Genomic DNA, 5,354 nt, shown 5'->3' with positions numbered 1-5,354 from the left:
GTGGGAGTGCAACCCTCTGGGCCAGCCTCTGGCCCCTCTGAGTCCGTCTCAGTCTTCACCTATCCCACAAGCAGTGATGTGGCAGGCTGGTATCCCTCTGGCCAGGGGAGATCTCAGCAGATGAGCTGATGTAGCTGCTCTTTTGTGGGGGTGGCAAGAGGCTGGAGGTGAGATGTCTGTGGTTAATGCATCCTCTGCAGATCTTCAGCAGACATGATGACCTTCAAGGTTAGCATAAGTTAGAGCTGCCAGGTCTGGAGGTAGGGAAACTTATGGGTGGTTTCCAAAGGGATAAAAAAAGGAATATGGGGCAAAGATGGTAGCAAACTGTCCTTTCTCATCACGTGGAGTCTGGGAACCTCTATCAGAGGATCAAGGTAACTTAATAGCTGCTCTTTCCTTCCGTTTCCTTAAACCCAAACACCACTTTAGCTTCCTCCCAAAACATTTCATGGTTGCCTCTTTAAAACTGATTCCCTGACAGCATGCCTGTGGCTGGGCAGTGCATGAATTTCTTTGTCCCGGACGGTTACCAGCACTCTGTTCTGTCCCTAAACAGCTGGAAGGAGGCTATAACAGGCTCCTGCAGAGACATGTTGCTGGAGGAGGGAATTTCTGCCCAAAGCCATTGAGGGTGTTAAATTGTTCTCCAGTGGAGCATCCTGACAAGGGCAGAGCACTGTGATGCAGACTGCCTGGAAACTTTCTCCTGAGGCAGTGGCTGCAGCTCTGCAAGTCAGGTCACCTGCAGCAGGTAGCTGTGCGTGTGAGAGACCTGGCTGGCTTTGTTACCTCTCCAAACCTTCCTGCTTGGTCTGGCAGCAGCTGGGGAGCTGTAGCCCTTGTGCTGAATGTAAAGTGAGATGAGGACAGGAGCACAGATGAGCCATGTGGTTTCGGATAGTGTACAGGGTAAGTCTGCTGCGGGGAAAGTGTGATTTTACACCTCTCTCCCTACGCCAGTTGGGAGTGGAGCTGTGGGTACTGTGAGTAAAACCAAATGGATTTCACCAAGGTTATGTGGAGGATGTGGGGGAAAATGAAAGGAGTTCACTCTCCAGGCAGGAGATATTTCTTGGGTGCTGCTCCCAGCCAGGGGAACTTGTGCAGGCTGGTAATACCTGCTGATGGAATGCAATGCACTGATTTATGGCACAGGTTCCCCCACAGCAGTGCGTCCATCCTTGCTTGCTCCACTTTTCAGACAAGCCTTTTGGTGGGGCTGGGGGTACCTGAACCCATTGCTAAAGCACAGTGACAACTGGACCATCACAATTCTTTCTGTGGGAGATGATAGTTCTAATGCATAAATTATTCAAGTCTGCACCCAGAAACAGTTGGATGCAATAACTGAGGAACATGTTCCTGTAATTTGTTGGAGTAACTTTCTTTCCACCACCCCTCCCCACTTCCCCAGCTGCTCCTCCCAGTCGCCTTCTGGAAAGCCTGAATTCCTTAACTGCTGGTCATTTCTGTGTTTTCCTCCTCAGTCTTGAGCTGTGTTATGGAAGCAATCGGTAACTAGTTAGAGCAGAGTTTGGCTTTACATCAGAAAAATCTGCTGGAAAGCATTCCAGTTCAGTAGGTACAGGATTTCATTTGTGAAATTTAAATTAGTGTAATCTGTTGGTACCACATCCTACCTTCCTCCCTATGGCTGGGACATGGGATGTGCCGCCTCAGCCCCAAGTTGCTTGTCCTGTAGGGTGAACTGGGAAGCTGTGCTGGCCCCAGTGTGTTCCTGGGAACTGTCAGCAATAGATGGTGATGTTGTACACGTGTGTGGGTGTGGGTGTCTGGCCCTGCTACCACACGCTGTTGTTTGGTACAGCCAGTGGTCCATGTCTACTTCTGGATGCTGTGTTGTTTTTAGCAGAAAGAGGGGAACAACACGCACCCTTCAGCAAAGAGAGCAGGAAGGTGGGAAGAGTCCCCTGCAGCAGCAGGAGCTAAACAGGGAAATTCCTCCCCTGGCTTTTGAGTGCCCTGTTCTGTAAGGTCTCCTTCTCCTTCTGAGGCTGCGACACCTGAACAATGCGCCGGGCAGGGTGGGGGGAGCAGGCTGGAGCCTGCTGGCGTCTGCAAACATCCCCCAGCATGTCTGTTCACTAGAGGAGGCTCCCAGCTCCATCCCACCCTGCAGGGAGACGGGTGCTGGTGTCCAAAAAGCAAAACAACCGGAGCACACTGCCTGTGAGGTGCTGTGCGGCTCATTCCTGCCGTCTCCTTGCCAGCCAGGCACTGGGAAACAAGGAGCCTCAGCAAAAGCCAAGTGAGATGGAGTTTTCCAGCCCTCATGTAATAAAGCATCTGTTTTCTGAGGGGAATGAGATCAGGGATGCATGGTGGCAGGGAGGAGGGTTTGACATAAATAAATAATTGCATAAAGCCCATCCTCAGTTGACGCAAGATGAGTCACTCCTCGCGAAGGCAAGAGCGCAGAGGAGGCAGATCTGAGGCAGGGACGCGGCCTCAGCTGAGCCCGCTGGAAATGGCAGGTGCCTTGTGCCTCCGCACTTGGCCCGTTGTCTTCGGAGTCACGGTTTGCGTCGAGCTTCTGCCCTACTTTCCTTTCTTCCTGTTTACAGATTGCTTTGTTTGAACATGCGTTTACATTTTAACAAAACCTTCCCCTCCCTTCCCTCCTTGTTGTTTCTTTAAGGCGGCTTTAACAGAAGGAAGAGGAAGCTGCAGGCGTCTCCCCGGGCCCCACGGGCGCTGTCCCTGAGGGCAGCGAGCACAGCGGGGCTGCTCCCGCCGCTGGCAGCGGCCTCTTCTCCCCGCTGCCTCCCCTGCCCACCCGGGTGGCTTCTCAAGGGAGCAGCTCTCCCCCTCACAAATCACCCGGGCCGGGATTAACATCTGCTAAACTCAGGATTAAAGTGTCTGGCAGGTAATGAGAGCGTGAAAGCTTGACAGCTTCATTTGCTCCAGTCTGTGATTTCCAAGCAGCTAATGGAGCTGCTGCCTTCAGTGTGAGGGGAATCCCCAGACGGGAGAGGCTGGGCGTAATTCAGTGTTCGCAAGGGCTTTGCTGCAGCTGGAGCTCTGGTTCCCCGCCACAGGAGCGAGGAGGACACTTCTGCACCAGGGCTGGTTCGCTGTCGGGCACAGCCGCTGCAGTGATGGAAGTGGCCCTTCAGCCATGTCACCAGCAGCCACCCCCTGAGCCAGCTGCCTGCGTGGAGGCCGGGATGGGCAAGCATGGCACCCTTCTCAGACCTGCACTGCACAATTGGCAGCCTCCTGGGGCTGCTGGGAGCCCCCCTGCCAGCAGCCCTGGTGCCAGCAGCACCTGCCGGCCCTGTGTGTGGCAGGAATTTATGTACTGCCACCCTAAAGGGTTGCTTGAGCCCTGCAGGTGCTGACCTCGAGTGGGTGAGGTGGCACCAGCACTGCCCAAAACCTGCTGCTTTCCAGTGCATCACCCAGAGACTCCCTGTCTGCAAAAGGCACAGGACATTTCCTGCTTTCCCAGTATAAAGCAATGACTGTAGTTTTTGCCCCTGACTGAGTAGGACCAGTTTTTATTCTTTAACCCACCTCTCATGCCTTGATGCTCCTGAAGCTAAAGCTGCTGTTTTCTCTGAAACATTATCCCTGTTTTCACATCCCCCTGTGTACCTGAGGGAGCTATTTCAAATGTCTGTAACTCGTGCCATCAGCTCTCATTTACTTCTGGGAGTGGAGAATGAATACTGGCTGACCTCAGCCCTGTTGAGATTCACAGGAGATTCGATCAGCAATTTCCCAGGCTGGAAGAGGGACTCCCACAGCACCTGTGGCACTCCCTGCATCCTCTCACCTTCCCACTTTGGCAAGTGACGAAGGACTTGCCCTAGTAGCTCTGCTGTGTTTTCAGAAGGCTGACCTATCCCACAGAGCAATGGAGAGCCTCCAACAAGCAAGGAGAAACCTCCTCCTGTGAGTAAATTTGGAGTCCCTGAGTACAGCTGGCAGCTCCCAGCCTGGCCTCCATTTTCACCTAGCACAATCCTGCTGTTGTTTCTACCTCCTAAAGCAGCAGTTGAGGCCTTTGTGTACAGCTGCAGCTTTTTCGTGCTGAGATTACTCGTTCCATCAGTTGAAAACTGAGTGGTTTCTCCACTGACCTCTCCTTCCTTATGGCAAACCCATCCCTCACTGCTGTTTACCTGGCTCTGATGCAGCCTGACTGCAGCCATTTGTACAGCTCTGCAGTGGGCTCCTGTTTTTGTCTGCTGACACAAGGTAAGGCAGCAGAATGAAGCTACAGAAAAGCAGGCATGGGTGTCTGTGGTGGCAAACAGTAGGCGTGTATAAAGCATCACACTCTGTATCCTGACTTGGCCCAACACGGCCGTGAGAAAGGTAACATCTCTTCATGAAAACAGAAGCCTGTAACAGTGAAAAACCACCTTTCCCTGCAAAAGAATTCTACAGATTAGGACTATTTACCTGCACCTGTTTCAACAATCCCAACCGTCTCCGCTTTCATAATGAAAATAGTATCTAACAAACAACCCTTTCTTGCACATAGACATCTTGTCCAAGACTGACCAATTACCACGGGGTAGCAGCTTGTTACTGACCAACAGGAGATAGACATGGGAGGTTTTATAAAACTCTATATAAAGGGATGTAAAACAAAAGCTTTAGCTTTTTTTGCTCCTGAAGAGTGTGTCTCATCTCCCTGAAACGAGGTCAACAGCAACAGGTGTCTTGCTGTGTTTTGGGCATCAGTACCACTCCCTTGGCATTGAACAGTGAGACTGGGATCCTGTACTGGCTGTGGTTGAAGAGCAAAGGCTGTATGGCCTTGCACCACCCTGCAAGTCATAAACTGCACTCTGGCACCTGGAGACACGTGTGACACCACATAAGCCACACCAGGCTCAGACAAACACCCTTTCCTGAGGACCTGGCAGTGCTTGACTGGAGCAGGACTGCACTGTGTCACAGCAGGGCTTACCTGAGGGCTGCAGCGTCATCTGGCACCAGTAAACACACACAGTTTGCACCAGCCAAATACAAGTGGTGACACCTCAAACCAGCAAGTCTTTGCCCCCAGCAGCAGAAGGTGGAAATGCAAAAAGCTCCTGCAGTCAAGTGTGGCAGGAGGACAAGGGTGCAGCATAGCTGCAGCACATCCCTGAGGCACCTCTGTGCTTTCCCTCACTGCCCCTAACTGGATTGGCACCTGCTGCTGGAAGGGCCCCTCATGGGCAGTGGCAGCTGTGAAAGGCCTTCTCCAGCTGTGGCAGATCCTCTCTCCTGTCTGCAGCCAGAATTAGTTGGAGTGTCACTGTCCCATCCTGAGGCAGCCAAGCCCTGCTCGACAGGGCTTCAGCAAAGCCCGAGCACTTGCAGGCAGC

This window comes from Taeniopygia guttata, chromosome 2 (genome assembly GCF_048771995.1).
Source record: "Taeniopygia guttata chromosome 2, bTaeGut7.mat, whole genome shotgun sequence".
Taxonomy (NCBI): Eukaryota; Metazoa; Chordata; class Aves; order Passeriformes; family Estrildidae; genus Taeniopygia; species Taeniopygia guttata.
The sequence above is the reverse complement of the archived record's forward strand: the minus strand, read 5'-3'. Positions refer to the sequence as shown.